At 57.6% G+C, this 18589-nt stretch overlaps 1 protein-coding gene across 1 annotated transcript in view; it reads left to right on the top strand.

Moving 5' to 3' along the window:
* Window positions 1–18589, top strand: part of PRKCZ (protein kinase C zeta) — a gene marked incomplete at its 5' end in the record, with an annotated part of 100904 nt that overhangs the window by 32788 nt on the left and 49527 nt on the right. The window lies entirely within an intron of this gene.

Genomic DNA, 18589 nt, shown 5'->3' with positions numbered 1-18589 from the left:
GTGGCAGGGACCTCACGTGGGTCCTTGCGGCCTGGCGGGCTGCAGTCTCCGTGCTCAGCTGCCCCCTCCCCTCCTAGTTGGTCAGCACCAGAGAGCTGCCCTGGCCCCCCGCCCGCAGACTGTCCGTCACGGCCTGAGTGTGGCAGACCCGAGGGCTGCCGACCGGGGAGCAGGGTCTGAGCACCCAGTATCCTTGTGGGGTCCTACTGACCGTCCCCTTGCCCTCAGCCCCTTTATCCCGGGTCCCCAGGAGTCGGCCCCAACCTCTGGCGTCAGGCCCAGACCCCAGCTGGTTTCGGAGAAATGCCTGGTGCTTCCCCTCGGAAGCCCTGTGCACCCCTGGGGACAAAGCCTTGGTCCTCCTGCACCCCAGGCACCTCCCTTCCCTGTGTGTGCGTGTATGGATTCGCTTTCAGACCTGGGGTGGGTGTGTGTGTTTGTATGTGGTTTTGCTCATTGGACCTGGTGTGTATATATATGGAAGTGTGTGTGCATGTGGTTTCATCAGTCAGACCTGGGGTGTATGTGTGTATGTGGCTTTGCTCATTGGACCCATGGCGGGTGTGTGTGTGTGTGTGTGTGTTTGTGTTTTTTTTTCACTCCTCAGACTTTGTGTGGCCTGGACTTTGAGCAGTGGCTGAAGCATCCGTGAGAACCTGGCCAGCAGGGACCTTAGATCTGGGAGGCCACTGGTCCTGGTTGTGGGTTTTTTGTTTTTGTTTCTGCTTTTAACATTTGGTTTAGGTTGAGTGTGGTGGCACACACCTATAGTACCAGGTATTCAGGAGGCTGAGGTGGGAGGATTAGTTGAGCCCAGGAGTTAGAGGCTGCGGTGAGCTATGATGGTACCACTGCCCTCTGGCATAGGCAACTGGGAGAGACCCTGTCTCAAAAAAGAAAAAAAAATTGGTTGATTTATTTTCAGACTTTTTTCCACGCAGATAATGTAGCCATATTAACGTCATTCTCCCTGTGGGATCTGCAGAACCTCATTTTCCGTGACATTGTGATCTAAGCATATCACTGAACATGATCTCTGTTCTAAAGACTGCTGAGTGCACCGTTATATGGACGCTTTTTTTTGTTTAAGTTGGAGTCTCACTCTGTTGCCCAGGCTGGAGGGCAGTGGCATGCTCACGGCTACCGCAGCCTCAACCTGCTGGGTTCAAGTGAGCCTTCTGCCTCAGCCTTCCAAGTAGCTGGAACTGTAGGCATGTGCCACCATGCTCGCCTAATTTTTTGATTTGTTGTAGAGATGAGGTCTTGCCAAGTTGCCCAGGCTGGTCTCAAACCTGTGAGCTCAGGCAATCCTCTCACGTCAGCCTCCCAAAGTACTGGGTTTATAGGCATGAGCCACTGTGCCCAACCTCATGTGGACACTCTTAATAAAGGGAGTCCAAGAACTTGGCCGCCGTTGTTGGTGTTTGTTTCTAGTTGTGGTGAAAGGTCCCTAACGTGCAGTTCCTCACTTAAGCGCCTCTAAAGGTGTGGTCAGGGAAGCACACTCACCGAATGTGGCCAGCCTCCAGACCTGGACCTCTGCGCCCACGGACACTCACCCCATCCGCCCCGGCCCTCACCCTCCTCCCTGTCTCCATGACCTTGATGACTTCGCCTGCCTCGCAGGAGTGGACTCCTGTGACGTTTGGGCTTTCGCTACTGGCTCTTGTCACGAGTGTGACGTCCCCCAGGGTCTTGTGCTGTCGCTGGTGTCAGGATGTCCTCCCTGTGTGCTGCATTGCATTCTATATCTGCCCCCCCTGGCTTGTCTGTTCATCCCCTGGGGGCTGCCTGTGGCTTCCACCACTTGGCGACCCTGAGCTGTTCTGCTGTGGCCGCGGCGTTGGCTGGAAACCCGCTGTCCGTGCTTGGCGGTACAGGCCTAATGGCTGGCCGCTAGTGGCTCTGTTTCTGTGTTTTGGAGGATCCCCAGAGCTGTTTTCCCCAGCCTTCACATCATTTTCCATCCCACCCACAGTGCACAAGGGCTGCTGCTCCTCCATGTCCTCCCGGCACACATCCTGTCCTGTTTTGACAGTGGCCGTCAGGGGTGTGAGGTGTGTCTCACGTGTTGGTCTGCATTTAAATTGAGTCCTTTGTTTTTTGTTGTCGATTGTCCTTGTTGGGTTTTGTTTGTTTTTTGCTTCGGGTTCAGCAATCCTCCCACCTCAGCCTCCAAAAGTGCTGGATTACTGGCGAAGCCACCCTGCCCGACCCCTTGTTGGTGTTTAATGGCAAGCCATGCCTTGTCCACTGAGACTGACTGGCTGCAGGTGGAGGAAGCAGAAGGCATCAGAAGGCCCTGCCCGGGGCAAGGGGACAGGTGGGCGCACACACTGTCTGCCTCACATGAGCTGCGGGGTTGAGGACGTCTGTTTCCTTTTCTTTTTCTTTCTTTGGTGTTTACAGATGTTTTCTCAGGTTTTTTCTGGAATATAAAACATTCACTAAGCCGTCGCGCAGGTGGTGCTTGATCATTTGCGATAGTTACCCTGGCCCCAGGAAGTGGTGGATGAGTCTGTCCTTGCAGCCCGCTGTGTGGCCGTGGCATAAGGGAGAGGTGCTGGCTGGCATGTCGCTTCTGCCCTGGGTCCTGGCTCGGCTGCGGGATCCTGCTGACAGCAGTGTCCCGGCGACTCCAGGCTCCATCCAAGCGGCCCTTCTCCGCGAGCTTGGTCACTTCACACTGGTGCCCCGCGGTCTGTTTCTCCTACATGAGGCGAATCCTGGATGAGAGCCGAGGCCCAGGGACCCCAGCCCTCTGATGAGAGTGCGGACGGCCCCTGCCACCCCAGCCACTCCTGGATAAACTGTCCCGGAGAGGACCCAGCTTGGCAGGAGAGGCAGCCTGGACGCCTAGCGGCCTGGGCCCTGGTGTGGCCAAGTCTCCACAGTGCCCTTGTCCTCTGCAGGACCCAGGTGAGGACAGCACCTGAAGGGTCCTGACCCTTCAACTTGAAGGCAGCCACTGGCCAGGTAGACTCGTCTTGTGGGTTGGCTTAGGACAGAGATTCACGGGGCTTGGAGATGCTGTTCTTGGAAGTGAATGAGACAAGCATAATTTATTCATGGTTTTAGCTGGTCTGTTTTTTTTTTTCACAAAGGGAGCCTTTAAATTTAATTCTTTTTAAGCATTAGAGGATGGTTTATCTGAGGCCACCAGAGGCTCCATGTGGCCTACGACTTTTTTTCTCAAAGTGAGCAGACGGTGGGTGAGGGTCTGGGGAAGACAGGCAGGCAGAGCAGCCAGGGCATGAGGGACGAGGACATGAGCAGCCGGGTGGTAACCCTTGAAGTGGGAGGAAATGGAGAGTGTCCAGGTCACTGTGAGCCGAGCAGGGGTGACTCTGAATATTGGTCCCCACTGGACAGTAGAAAGCAGGCCCTGACCCCGGCCCCTGCCGTGCCGGCCCCCGCCATGGTCTGCCAAGTACGAGAGCTGAGATCCTGTCCCGTTACAGGCATGGTCCCAGAAGACCGTGCATAGCGCCAAGGTGCTGGGTCATCTTTAACAGCAGCGCAAGAGAAAAGGCCATGCCTGTGGGCGGAGGGGCTGCAGCCTCTGCCCCAACCTGGCAGAGCAGGCAGCAGCTGCTCCCCAGGAAAGCATATCCCCTGGAGCTGGGTGTGGATGCACCTGGGTGGCTGTGGTCTGGTGTGGGGGGGGGGACAGTGTCTTTGGCTTCTCCTGGTCTTTATGCATCCCTTCAGCACCCTGACCCGGCCATGTTCTTGGGCTAGTGTGGCTGGTGCCCTCCTGGGTCCCCTGGCTGTCCCCAGGCAGATCCGACATGCAGGTGAGAGATGGGTCCCCACCTTCTGGCTGACCCAGCTCCATGCAGGAACTCCCTGGGAGGACTCTGAGCCACAGCAACAAGTCCCCAGTGATTGTTTCCCGGCACCCACTTCTCTGGGAGGGGAAAGACAGGGTTGGTTCTCTTTGATGTTGTTTGTTGCTGCTTCAACTGGTTTCCCCCAGAAAGGGCCCTGGCAACAGTCTCCACTCTCGGCAGGGGATGGCTCCCTCCTCAGAAGACCCTGGGGAGGTTCCCTGAAGGCCCCGGAGCCTCACAGAGGGACTCACGACAGGGGATGCCTCCTGCCACCTGTTGGGCTTAGAGCTTGGGTGGGGGGCATGCCCAGGGAACCGCAGGCAGAGGCACACACACTTGCAGATGGCGGACGTGCGCCCAGGTATGGACGAGATCCAAGGGAGAAGGGCCTCCTGGACTTGTGTATGCATCTCTGGTTGGAGATCAGAGCACTTTTCAGACACCTCACCCCCGTGACTCTCCCAGCATGTTCTGCCCCAGTGCAAGAGCCCACCTCTCTAGAATGTTCTGTCTTATGTGCAGAGCCCTCCCTCATCATCACCTCTTCCCCAGGCCCAGGCACAGCTCCCCCACCCGAAAGGGCCGTGGTTCCCGCCCTGTACCCTGGGCCACAGCCTCCCTGTCTGGCCTTGTTTCCACATGGGGTACCCGCGCATGTGCTCGCTGACAGCAATGGATGCAGAGGTGGCCGCAGGTGAACCTGGGGTACTGCCATGGCCAGTCCCTTCCCAGCTCTTCCAGGCCTTGGGTTTGTTCCTGATGCTGCAGAGTCATTTTTCTAACAGCTCTGTTGAGATCTTTTTACCCTCCTGCCTCTGAAAAGCACTGCCCTTGAGCCCCACCTCCCAGTTCCTTGCCTGTCCGCAAGCGTGGTGTGGGCACTGGTGCGCCCTGGCCTCCGCAGGCTCTTCCTTTGGGTCCCCAAGACTCTGAGGTTCTTGGGCAGCTGGGTTTACCAGCCACCAGGGAGTCAGGCCCCCTTGGCTGGCCCCGGCTGGCATCTTCCTGGCTTCGTACATCCAGTGTTCTAAAGTTCTTGTTGTGGGAGTCATTTAGAGAGAGACAGGACACTGAGACTTCTTTGCCAGGAAGCAGCATTTATTCCTACTGGCACCGGCTCAGCGGATTCACATCCAAAGGCTGAGCCCTGAATGCATAGGGCATTGCCTTATATACCTTTTTTACATTGTCTCCCTTACAAGGCAACATTTTTTGGTATTATGCATTTGATTGGATACTTCATAGCTCGGGGCTACAGTTAGCCCTACTTGTCATACATTGATTGGTTTTTCATAATCTTCTCATTTACATGTCCTATTTACTGATTGGTTTACAGGATTACTATTCTATTGGTTTACAGGATTACTATTCTGATGGGAAGAGTTGTTTGTTTTTGTTTGTTTTTGAGTTGGAGTCTCACTCTGTCACCCAGACTGGAGTACAGTGGCCTTGACCTTCTGGGCTCCGGCAATCCTTCCGCCTCGGCGTTCTAAGTAGCTGGAACTACAGGTGTGCGCTACCACGCCTGGCTAATTTTTGATTTATTGTAGAGATGAGGTCTTGCCAAGTTGCCCAGGTGGGTCTCGAACCTGTGGGCTCAGGTAATCCACTCACCTCGGCCTCCCAAAACGCTGAGATTACAGGCTGAGCCACTGAGCCCAGCCCTCGCCAAAAGTTTAAACATGTTCTCTCCCAAAGTCAAAGCCCACAAAGGAGGTAGCACAAAGAAGCAGGAAGTAACTTATTTTCCCTTTCCTTACTCTCACGTTTTCAGAAGGGCCCCTGCCTCATTCTCAGTCCCGGGAGACTGTTTGCTCTCCGGACCCCTTCCAGGACATCCAGCTGAGCCCCATGGCCTCGGCTGTCCTGCAGCCTCCTCCTGTGTTGGTGCCAGCTCTTCTGGCAAGAGCCCTCATGTATCGTGCGCTCGTGGTGGCCCGCTGGCCACGGTGGTGGCAACTGAGCCCCGTTGCCCTCCTCTGCTTTTGGGGCGGGTGCATCACTTGCCAGAGACATGTGTTAGGGTGGAGGCCGTGACTGGTGCCCTGTGATCGAGTAGTTGGTGCCTGCCATGGGCCTCGGGACACAAGAGCCACCCAAAGAGGCGAATGGGGACAAAGCAGGCCTCCCAGAGTAACTGTTGGTGCTCCAGAAAGAGGAGCGAGGAAGGAAGTGTCATGACGGCCCCACGGTGCCTTGCGGGCCCTCTGTGCAGGCTCTGGCCTTGAGCACCTGCCGCCCTACCCCCACACCTGCTTCCCTTCTCCTGTACCTGGTCATCCGGTTTATGGCCTGTGTGTTACTGTGTCACTCCTGTGCCTGGGGCCTGGGTGGGGCCTAGCCCTTACCCTGCCGGTAGAGGGTCATGTGGTGTGGGGGTTGGTCGGTCTGGAGTCAGGGAGGCCAGGCCAGACTCCACCCAGGCGCGCAGTCATCCGCCCCAGGCATCCGCCCCAGGCACAGGCGCCTGCCTCACCGGCACTCTGGTCACGCAGACGGGGATCCTGCCAGCCCTGAGACCATCGCAGGGCCGGTCCACCCCGCGTCTGACCTCTGGGTGGGTGTTGGCGGCTCCCCCTCTCCGGCCCTGTGGCTGGGGCAGGCAGCTTTGTACGGTGTGAGTCTGTGACGCCTCGCGATCCTCGAGTGCTGTGGCATCGGAGGCCGCCTCCGAGGCCAGAGCAGCTGGGGGGCCCACGGCCAGGCAGCCTGGGCCACGGGTGTTGGCGTCCAGTGGCCCTCGTCCTCACCATGACCTGGGGTGAGTCACCGCCCTCTCCTGGGCCTCAGTTTTTCTCAGATGGCAGAAGCATATGAAAGAACTAAGTTGGGCTTTGTGAAGACCTAACAGCAGTGTGAGGTGCTCGGCGCCAAGTTTGTCTTCACGGGTGCTCAGACGTGGGTGGCCACTGTGGGGCAGCTCTCAGGGGTGGGCGAGGCTCGGGGGGGAGCAGAGGCTGCCGTGCTGCCCCAGTGGTGGTAGCTGTGGTGGCTGCCTGGGCTGCATTGCAAGTCCCTGAGCATGGACCACGTGGCTCCTTGCAGCAGGTCTGGGTCTGCCTGTTCAGCCTGGAACTCCCCTGGATGCTGGTTTCCCTCCGGCAGAGCTGGGGCGAAGGGAAGGGCTGGTTCGGGTTGTCAGCCAGGTCTACCCAGCCTCGCTCTGCACCGAATCCCCATCCTGGCTGTGAGGTGCCCTGGGGAGGGTGCAGGACAGGCCGGGAAACTGAGCTCCCGTGGAACCTGGGATGACCAGGGGCCAGGTGACTGTGGGCGGCGCAGGGAGCCCTCAGCACTGGAGGCCATGGCCCAGCCTCAGGGAAAAGGTAGGAAGGGTTGGTGAGCCAGTACACAGGCAGGATTTGTTTGTGCGAGCTATCAGAGACAATCAGCCCGCAGTGCTTGTCCCTGAGCAAGCCACGACATCCCCAGCAGCATCTCTCCTGGCGGGCTCCTGCCCCCACTGGGCAAGGCCCTGGTGGCTGCTGGTTCTAGACAGAGCTGGTGCCCTCTTACCTGAAATGGCATCTCCTCTGCAGGGAGGGAAGGCGGACGGTCAGGGGTCTTGCCACAGCCTGGCCCTCAGAGCAGCTGGGGACCCACAGAGTGGTCAGTTAGGAAGCTGTGGACCGGGGCTGACCCCGCATGTGTCCAGCTCCGAGGCTGTCAGTCTGTCCCCCACACCCCCAGAGCTGCCCCATGGTGGGGCGAGAGGGCTGAGCGAGGAGGGGGCTCCGGAGTCTCTGGTGTTAGTGGTTCATTTTTCAAGGCTTTTGGAGTTAATTCAGTGAAGCCTGGCTCTGACCTACTTCCTGTTCCAGTTAAACTGAATGTCACTAGTCCGTGCCGAGCTAAACCAGGTCCCTTGCCAGAAGCGAGACGTGCATCATGTCTCAGACTAATGAGTGTGAGCTGAGGAAAAGCGCCAGCTGAGAGCCACTCCCTTGGGTGTCCAGCAGCGCCACTGGGGTGGTGAGAGGACCCTACTTGGAGCCAGCAGTGACAGCCTTATGTTAAGTCCCGCCTTCTAAGGAGCCCCATCCTCCCGGCATCTGCTACAGTATCAAAACATCAAAACACCTGTAGATGCTGGTCAGTAAGCCTGGCCCATGGCTGTCCCCCGCTCCCCAGTGCAGACTGCTGTCCTTTCCTGGGTTTAATTTTACTCTGTGGTGGTAGAGGTTGTTTTGCTAAAATTATTTCAGAATCTGCCACATGGCAAAACACCCACTCCAAGGCCACCATCTGCAGCAGCGCAGATTCCATGGAGACAGCAACTTTTGTGCTGGCGTGTCCTTGTACCCAGCTTGTCAGACGGCACCAGCTGTGGTCTGTCCAGCCCTCCTGGGCACCTCCCTGGTCTCCAGGGTCCAGGTCTTGTTCCTGAGGCCCTGTGCTTTTGAGCTGATGCCGAGTCCTTGCCCCGGATGGCTGCTTGGAGCCCATCCTGTAGACGGTGACACCTGACATGGGAGCTCGCAGGTAACTTGCAGGACCGACTCCCTCCCAGCAAGGTGGACATCGGAAGTGGAGCTGGAGCTGGCTTCTCGGGAGTCGCCAGTGTGGACAAGTCTCCCTGCTTGGGACCCCAGAATACGGCGGGGTGAGCACGCCAGGCCTCATGGCAGGGCGGGACAGAGCAGAAACAGCACGGAGCTCCCCTTTTCCTGGCCAGCGGACCAATTGGTTCTAGTGTCCAGTGTGAGTGTCCAGAGGTGGGCCCCCTCAGAAGTTGCCTTCACAGATTGGGTATCCTCCTGTGGGGTTGGAGGTCAGCCTGGTCGGCGGTGGGTGGGGACAGCCTCCCTCAGGGAGCCCTCTTCCCCATCTCTCCCTGCCTGGTGGGTGGCACCTGCCTTGCTGTGCCTCAGTTTCCCACATGTGTGTTGGGACCCGTGTCACTGGTGAGGCCCAGAACCGGGGACACAGCAGGCAGTGTCTCTCGAGGCCATCAAGGCTAGCCCTGCCCTGGCCAGTTGGGGTCTGCAGAGGCCTCTGTGTGGGCATCTTACTCAGGGGATGTGGTCTTGCTGGACGTTCCTGAAACCAGGACTGTGTTCTTCTGTCTGGCTGATGCATGCCCATGATTGATGCATGTGCCTTCCTAGAGGACATGGAGGCCAACCACCCGGCCTGCCCTTTTCCTGTGGCCTGGGGCTCTGGCCAGGTTTCTTCCTTCCTCCCATCTGACTTTCTGTATTGTGTCTAGAGTGAGCTGGGCGTTAGGATGATTCCACCTTGTAGGGGGAGACTGAGGGGTCTGCAGGACCCTCCAGGGCCTGGCCTCATCCCTTTGTGATGTGTGAGTCCCCACATCTGATTTCAGTTGTGACAGCAGGGGACAGCCCAGGACATTCTTACACCCTTCAGAAGGCTGAATGTCAAGGGGATGGCTCCTTGTGTGTGTTTAGTTGCAAAAACTGCTCTGAGCCCCAGATGGGATTCGAGAAATCTAAATGTGCCCAGCCAAGCCCTCTTAGGGGGAGGTCAGTGGCGTCTCCCTCCCCTCCTCCCTGGTGGTCTCACTGAGGCCCCACCCGGTTCCCAGCCCTTTCTTTCCCTTGACCTTTTATGAGCCTCTGAGGATAACCACTGGTGGGAGACACTCTTGCTAAGGTCCTTGTTCTCGTGAGTTTTCATGTGTGTTTTGTTGAGTTCATGCATTCGTTCTAGCTCAGCTGTGGAGACTGTGAGCCCAGGGACGCCTGCCGAGTTTGGCTGCAGGGCCCAGAGCAGAGTCTGGCATCCAAACTTCAGTTAGTTCCCTTCCTGCAGAACAGGGTGGACGAGGGCTGGAGGCCTTGCCCGTGCCCCTCTTCTCCCAGTGGGGATTATGGTTGCTGAGTGCATGGGAACTCTGGGTGCTGAGGTCTCTCGGGCCCAGTGAGACAGGAGCTCCAGGAAGGCACAGCTGTGCAGGGCGCTGTCCTGAGTCTCATCGCCTCTGGGGGTCCGTGGTGTATGTGTGTGATGGCTCCGTCAACCGCGACACCTCGTGCTGGGGCTTTGGACTTGAAGGTGAAGGCACCGACGGGCTTGGGTTCCAGGACGGATGCGGAGCTCAGCCATGGCTTACGACCCGGCACCCCTGCCTCCCGGGAGGCGCAAGAGAACAGAAGGAATCCTCTGTCTAGATCAGCATCAGACACACAGTGGGTACATAGTAAACACATAGCAGGTGTGTGGCAGACACGGAGGGGCGTGTAATAGACAGCAAGTGTGCAGTAGACACACGACGGATGCGTGGCAGACACATGGCAGGTGTGTAAGGGGCACAGGGTAGGTGCATGGGGTGTCGTGTGAGTAGTGAGTATATAACAGACACATGGTAGATGTGCATAGCAGAGATGCATCATGGGCATATGATAGATGCATATTAGACATGGAATGGGTACATAGCAGAGGTGCTTTGTGGGTAGATGAGAGATACAACGTGGTAGACATAGGTTGGATGTGTGCAGAGGTGCGTCATGGGTACATGATAGACGCATAGTAGACCTATCGCAGATCTGTAATGGACGGGTAATAGGCCCGTGGTAGGATCAGTGCAGCTAGTGACACATCATCAGTGTTACCCAGGGGACTGTGATACTGTTGGGCCCTGGGTCCCTTTCCTTGGAGGCGGACTGTGGGTGGGGCTTTGGTATAGCTATCCAGTTTCCCTCCTCCTTCTTCTTTCTCCTCCTGGCCACTGTTCCTGCCCAGCCTGTGGGGGGTGGGGGTGTTTTGCCCTGGCCCCAGCTTCTCTTCTGTCCCTGGACCCAGCCCTGTGCTTTCCTGCTGAGTTTTTAGACACTTACTTTACTCAGGTTCTCATGTAAACCTTTTGAGGCCTGCTACAAGTTTTTTATTGTGTGTGTTTGTTTTGGACAGTGAGATTCCTAGGAACTTCTTGAACTCTTTCCTCTACTTTGTAGGAAAGAAGCCTAAAAATGCAGGTCCTCCTGCCTCACTCAAGGGTCCAGAACCCAAGGATGCAGACAGATGGCCTAGACTGGGCTCCGCCCTAGGGCTGTGCCTGCTCCCCCTGAACTCCCACTCCCCTTATAATCTGAGCACTCTCGCTGGGATAGAGCTGTGCTTCTTTCAAAGGAAGGGGGGATTGGTGCTGCTGAGGAAATGCCAAGGAGACACTGGGACTGAGGGAACTCGAGGATGTTTCTTGGGGCTGAGGACAGGCCCCCAGAGCCCGCTGCACCCTCCCAGGCCCCTCTAAGGCCTGGTGCAACGCTGCCAGGTGCAACGCTGTCTGGGAGGCTGTCTGCTTGGCGAGGGCCAGCCACTGCCCCTGGCAGGCTCTGTAACCGGCTTATGAACTGACTCGTGTCCACGTGCGGGAAGTGACTTTAGTAACGCAACTGTGCTGCAAGCCGTTTTCTCCAGGAGGCCTCCCTGGGCACAGAGCCACAGTGTACGCTCTGGAGTTCTCTTAGAGCCACAGGATGTGGATGCTGCACATCCATCCCACTTGTCCGTTGTACACCCGCAATGTACCCCTGTATGCATCCAACCCACATCTCCAGGTTGGGGCAGGCACCCCCAGTCCCTGGACCACCCGTTGGCCTCTGTGACTCCCGGAGATCGGGCTGCATTCTCCTGTCTAGGTGAGTGGGCGGCCCCAGGCACACAGGGTTGGGGGACTCTGAGGGGGCCTCTCGTGTGGATGCTGCCGGGTCTGCCCTGGGTCAGCATAAGGGGGAGGTTGCCTGCTGCAGCCTGACGGAGGCCACTGTCCCTTGACTAGCTTGCCTGTTGGCTGTGGAGAGGCAGGTCTTGTGGCCCCAGGGTGAGCGGAGGTTAGTGGACATGCCCTGTGTATCTCCTGCCCCTTTGTCTCTCCTGGGTGACAGACGTGGCTTAGTCTCCAGTGGTTGCTGTAACAAACCGCCACCACTGGGTGGCGTAAAGCAACGCTGATGTGTTCATCCAGGGCCCTGGAGGGCGGGCAGGGTCCCAAATGGAGCAGCGGCGGCAGGGCTGGCCTGTGCCCTCTGCTGGCTCCAGGGGACGCCCGCCTTCCTCACCTTCAGCCTCTGAGGTGCTGCGATCCTGGGTTGGGTTGGGGTCCGTGGCTCTTACCTCGGTCTTCACTCCGTCTCCTCCTCCCCTCGGACACGGACCTGTGATCACATCGGTGCCTAAGAATCCAGGAGAGGCTTCCCCCTGGAGGTCCTGCGCTGAATGCCGCCTTCAAGGTCCCTTTTGCTACAGAGGTGACAGTCTCCCGCATGTAGATGTGGCCCTCTCTGGCAGCTGCCCAGCCAACTGTAGGTGCTCCAGATACATGGTGCTGGGAATCTCGGTCCCTGCTGGGGGTTCCCGGAGCAGGGGCAGCAGAGGGACCCAGATGGAGGGGCTGGTGGGAGCCTGGCGGGGACTCTCTGGGATGACCATTGGCCTTAGGTGGCCTCAGTCCCCTCATCTGTGCATGGAGTCTGTGATGCCTCCTCACTGGACTCTTCCAAGGATCAGCCCTGAGTATGAATGCGAAACTCACTAATCGCACCCCCTGGGCACAGCTGGGTGTGGTCCGCTGTGGGCTAGGAGTCATGTGGACTGGAGTGAGAGTCTCGGGACAGGCAGTCCCGACCACACGCCAGGTGGAGAGGGCGCTGGCCCACTGCAGTGTGGGAGCCTGAGCTGTGTCCGTCCTGGCCCCGGGTGCAGAATTCACTCTCATCCTCCCCACGTTATGGACCAGCCTGCAAGGTGGTAGGGGAGAGGGCGGGGAGCACTCAGCATTCATGCAACCACCTGGGCCACAACCTGGAGATGTGGAATGGATGCATACAGCTTGAGGGGTGCATGGAGCAGCCAGTTCTCAGGACCAGGAGGCACCTGGGCATTTGGGGAGGTGGGAGGTGGGAGGCAGGGAGGGAACCGACCCTTCCCAGATGAGGTGGGGGTGGAAGGCAGGCAGGTGAGGCCGGGCAGTGTGGGCGTCCGCCACCCGCCGTGTACAGTCACTAGGGCTTTCATACCTCAGCTCACCTGTGCGAGAGCCCCACCTTTGCTCTGTCACCGGGCTGCTACCACTGGGTCTTGGACACTCACCTGCCGGTCCAGACCCCCTTGACTCACTATCCAACCTCAACTCACCTGGCCAGACCTTCCGTGTCCCGCTCTCAAGCGCTGCACCCTTCCCTCCACCCCTGCACCTCATGGTTTACCTTGGTCTCGGGGTGTTAGCATGTGTGGACACGTGTGCAACCTCCTGATTGCCTGTGTGTCCACTGGGGGGCTTCCCAGTGGTCAGAAGGTGGGAACTCCCCGTGTTGGGGGTGACACTTCACTCAGGGGGCTCAGAAGGGCATGTGTGCTGGCCGGGCCTTTCCCGCATGCTCACCGGCTCGGCTGGCATCTCCCCAGGGGCGAGTCACCTGCCTCCGAGTCTTGCTGCAGAACACCTTCCAGGCCCAGGTGCTCCCAGGCCACCGAGAGGGACTCAGGATGTTGCTTTCACGGAGGCTGCTCCCTTCCCCTCCCTCTACCTCCTGAACTGCTTCCTGGCATTTGGGCTGGCATCCACTGCTGGGACTCCATGTATCTGCCCGGAGGCGGAATGGGCATCACTTCAGATCCCTTAAGTTGCTCCCGGTACACAGTCCTTCCAGGGTTGAAGCTGAGGCCCTGCCCTAATGACATGAGCTACAGACAGCACAGCCACGCCTTCTGCCTGAGAGTCAGGAGGCCCCGTGTGGGGCCAGGAGGCGGTTCTGAGGGGTTGGGAGGTCTCTGCGTGGGGTCAGGAGGCAGCCCTGTGGGGGCAGGAGTACTTGGCGTGGGTCGGGGCAGCTGCGGGCCCCTGGTGGCCGCCGTGCTTGCTGCTGTGCGAATCTTGGTGAGCTGTGGGTTGTAGCCATCCCTTGGGGCATGAGGAATAGACGTGCCCTCCCACCCCTGGGCGGCAGGATCGCTAGATACTGACAGAGGGGAAGGAAAAGGCTTCGGAACTCACTGGAATTGCAGCTGCTCTCTGTGTTGGTGAGCTGGGTCTGCAGAGATGGCCGTGAGGGGCCTCCTGCCCCAGCCAGGCGCTGCCCGGGGTCTGCAGTGCATGGCCCCAGCTGGTCACTCTAGGGGCCCCTGGGCTCGTGAGCACGTTTCTAACATACGAGCTTGTCAAACAAAACCTGGGGCAGAAGGACCACTGCCCTTCTTTGTCCTCCCCACGTGCTTGGTGGCTCATGGTGACCGTCACCTTCTCTTACTGCCCACCTCCAGATTTCCAAGTGCTGGTGCACACCACGCTCAGCTGCTGTTCCGGTGTCTATCCCACACCTGCTGGCCTCTAGGGGAGGCCGAGCCGAGGGGCCCGTGTTCTCTGCCGGAGTTTGCCTGATGGAGGGTCCCAGGCAGCTGGTGGCTGAGATTGGGATATCTGCCAGTGCCGGGATGTGACTTGGGGTCAGCGTCAGATGCTCCCAACCCAGAGGGAGTTGGGAGCACAGAGACGGCGGGCACAAGGCGCCTAAGGCCTGGGGAACTAGGCAGCCCTCCCATGTCCTTTCATCCTGGGATGGAGTGAGCATGCTCATCCGCATCCTGGTACAGTAGGCAATGCCTCTGTCCTTTTTATTGATATCAGACAGTGATGGTGCTTCTGGCAGCCTATGGCAGCCTAGATGGTGTGAAGAAGGTTGGGGAGGCAAGTAAGGAGGTGGGGACAGAGGCTAGACACAGTGTGGTCCAGTTCTTGGAGGGGTGACCGAACAGAGGTTCTGTGGAGGGGGAGGTCACAGCTGCAGTGTTGACAGGGAGATGGGGCCCAGAGCCTGGTGTTTGACGGAGGGGAGATGACGGTGTCCAAGCGTGGGAAAGGGTGGTATGCCCGGCCCATCCGCAGCAGGAGTTAGGCTCCGCCATCGAGGGCACCATGGGGCTGATGGGGGAGGAGGCGCGGGCACCGTGGAGCACACGTGGCCTGCAACATGGCTTGGACACAGTGTTGCAGGGTGTGTTGTGGGAGCGTTTGGGACGCTCTGGAGACAGGAGCAGCAGAGGACTGTCCCCCACCTTTCCTGGGAAGGACACAGTGTGTGGAGGCTGGGAGCGTGGACGGACATGGGCAGGTGTGCCACGTGGGGAGCATGTGCTTCCTGGGACCGTATTCCTGCACGTGACATGCAGCACGTGGTGAGGGGTGCAACTTGCCCCTGGAAGTGGTTTAACTCGCAGAGCTAGTGCTCCTGCAGGTTGACTTTGGAGTCTGGACCACAGGAGTTAGGCTTAGGGAGCAGACACAGAAGACAGACCAGAACAGATTCGTGGCTCAGCAGGCAGGCCACAGCCCTGAGAGGCTGCGTGGCTCCTGATGGAGTGACGTCCAGCCCGGCACCTCCATCCCTTTGGTCTTTTTCTTTCTTAACTTTTTAAACATTTAAATAAACCTTACGAAGCGTAGCATTGAGAGTGTTCCATTCTGTGAGTTTTTGCAAAGCCAACTGCCCATGTGTCCTGGCTGATGGGACGGGCGCGTCCAGAGTGTCATGCTGTGGATATGCCTGGTTGACCAGTCATGTCACTGGGTGGAGCCACTGCGTGCCCTAGTGTGACTGCCCTCCCTCTGGCTGTGTCACCGCAGGCGTCTTGGTCGTGACCCTCTCGTTTCCAAGTATGGCCTCCCAGGGACTTCCTGTTGGTCTCAGCTGCAGGTCGGGGGGCATCCGCTGGGCGGGCTGGTGGCTTCTCGTCTCCCACCCTCCCTGGGTGGGCCCCAGGGTCCTGGGTCTTGCTGCCGCGGGTGATGTTGCTGGAAACACCGCATGTGGCTTCTGTGGTCCACAGGCGCATCCCTCATGCGGGCCCAGGTTGAGCACAGGCTCCAGGCTGCGGGCAGGACCCGCTTTGCCAGAGCCCCCTTGTCTCAGGTGGTTGTCCCAGTTGACACTTCCTGTACTGTTTTTCCAACACCGTCATGTGGGTTTTTCCCACACAGCAGCTGGTTCTGACGCCAGCTGGAGGTCTTGGAATTCAGTTCTGACACTCCCCAGAGTCAGCACAGGGCTGCCAGGCTCAGTCCCACAACGCCTGGCTGCAGGGGCCCGTCACAGTTCCCGGGTCAGCACCTGTACTGCTGGCCACCTGGTACAAATCGAGGTGCCACGCCCCCTCCTCGGGCTCCATAACTTGCCAGAAGGGCTCACAGATCACAGGGAGACTCAGGGAGATGTAGCAGCGCAGGTGGCACCTGGTGGTCATGGCCTTCCCGCTCTCTCCTTGCTCCCGTCAGGCTGATCAGCCAGTGCTCGGGCTGCTTCGGACCCTCCTTAGTGATGAAGGTGCCTGTTCATGTCTCTTGCCTCGACTCAGAAGTGGCTCGTGTAAAAGCCGTTCAGTTGGGATGTTAATCTCGCTGTGGACCCTGGGCATCCACTGTAAGTTTTGCAGTGAGTTCTTTGGGCATTTGTGCATCATAGATGTCTTCCCTGGCTCTGTGTTGCCTCCCTCTCATGGAGAGTGTCTTTTGATGAACAGGACAGGGGTTCCTGCTGCCTTGTCATCTGTGCCACAGGCACCCTGGCCATGCACGGGACCCCTCTGCCATATCCATCCCGTCAGTCTCGGGCACCGTATCTTCCTGTCTTCATTTGTTCCACTGTATAATTACCGTTAATAACTGGGTTGTGTGTCCTCCAGTTTTGCTTTTCTTTGAGATGATCTCGGCTGTTCTTGACCTTTTACATTTTCATACAAATTGGCTCATTAATTAATAAGCTTTTTGCAACCGGGCTCGGTGGCTCAGCCTGTAATCCCGCGCCTTGGGAGGCTGAGGTGAGTGGATTGCCTGAGCCCGCGGGTTTGAGACCTGCCTGGGCAACTTGGCGAGACCTCATCTCTACAGTAAATCAAAAATTAGCCGGGCGTGGTAGCGCGCGCCTGTAGTTCCAGCTACTTAGACAGCTGAGGTGGAAGGATCGCCGGAGCCCAGCAGGTCGAGGCTGAGGTGGCCGGGAGTGGCCACTGCACTCCAGTCTGGGTGACAGAGTGAGACTCCAACTCAAAAAAAAGAGCTTTTGCCATTGGCTTATTTATTGTGCAATCCCATCAAGTTTTGTGTGTGTGTGTTGCACTTGAATATATAGATCAATATGGGAGAACTGGCATCTTTGCAGTATTGAAACTTCTAGTTCATGAATGTGTATTCAGGCCATTAAATAACCCATTGGGTAACATTCTGTGTTCTTCCGTGCAGAAGTCCTGCACGTTTTTTGTTAGGATGCTTCTCTGGCGTTTTGTCTTTGGAGCATGTTAAGTGCCATTGTTCTCATCCTGTGGTTTTCTGTCTGTTTAGAGAAGCATAATTCGTTGTTGCCTGCCATCCTCCCGCTCGCAGCCTTGCTGGCTCCGCGCGCCCATCCTACGATTCTGCCACGGATCCCTCTGGCTCCCAGCACCCCACAGTCTTGTCAGTGAGCAGCACTGCTGCTGCCTCTGCTTGCCCGTCGCCCTGTGACGCTGGCACTGCTCATCCTCCAAAACGCCGGGGGGCAGAAGCGGTGACAGCACGTCCTCTCGTGTCTGGTGCAAGGGGAAGCTTTCAGAATTCCACCATGAGGGTTGTAGTTTCGGAGTTATTTTTTTCTTTTGTTAATCCCTCCCGTCAAATTAGGGAGGCTTTATTTTATTCCTGGTTGAAAGTTTTGTTCATGAGTGGTACTGAGTTTTAGCAGATCCTTTTTTTCCTTTGTCTGTTGACGAGCTCCTTAAGTGGGTAGTCAAGAAAGTCCAAGGTCATGTCCACTAGGCTAGCCTGAGGGTTCATGTATAAAAATAGAATTTCAAAAGAATGCTTGAAAGAGACTTCCAGCCGGGCGTGGTAGCGCACGCCTGTAATTCCGGCTGCTCGGAAGGCTGAGGCGGAAGGATCGCCATAGCCCAGTGGGTCGAGGCTACAGTGGCCGGAAGCGGCCACTGCACTCCAGTCTGGGTGACAGAGTGAGACTCCCACTCAAAAAAAAAAGAAAGAGGCTTCCAGAATCAGTGAGGTTTCCTCAGGACCTACCGAAGACATAGTGACACAGGACTGCAATGATGGGACGGGGACTTGACCTTCACACATAGCTTTTGGGTGAAGGGCATCTTTTTCTGTAGATTCCCACAGCCAACATGACTTGTGATCACAGGAGATGCAGAACTCTCAAGTCAGAGCCGGGCACTTTGGGAGGCTGAAGCAGGAGGATTGCTTGAGCCCAGGAGTTTGAGATCAGCCTGGGCAACACAGCTACATCTGATCTCTACAAAAAAAATAGTAAAATTAACTTGGCATGGTGGTATATGTCTGTAGTCCCAGCTACTTGGGAGGCTGAGGCAGGAAATCACTTGAACTCTGGAGTTCAAGGCTGTGGTGAGCCGTGATTGTGCCGTTGCATTCTAACCGGGGCACAGAATGAGACCCTGACTCAAAGAAAAAATTGCAAGACGGGCAGCTGACTTGAGTGACCCCCTGGGCACACATCAAAAGCCCTTGGGGGTTGCAGGATTGAAACTCTGATTCGTGTAAACGGGAGCTGTGAGTGTGCAAAGAGATACAGGCCTGCCAGGACATGACTGGCTCTTGCTGGTGGCCTGGCCCACTCTGACGCCCAGCATATGCACTAGAGACAGCCAGGTAGATGGAACACCTACTGGGCTTGCTGCAGGGGAGTCGGACTCAAGCACCTGCGAGAGGCCTCTGCCTGGGAGGGCTGGGGTCCCCTATCCCTTGGGAGGAGCGCCAGGCTAACAGGACGAAAAGCGGATTCCAGAGCGACAGG

The sequence above is a fragment of the Carlito syrichta genome, unplaced genomic scaffold, assembly GCF_000164805.1.
Source record: "Carlito syrichta isolate Samal-C Ts95f unplaced genomic scaffold, Tarsius_syrichta-2.0.1 Scaffold142918, whole genome shotgun sequence".
NCBI classification, from domain to species: Eukaryota; Metazoa; Chordata; class Mammalia; order Primates; family Tarsiidae; genus Carlito; species Carlito syrichta.
Note: the sequence above shows the minus strand (reverse complement) of the source record. Positions and strands in the feature narration are given on the sequence as shown.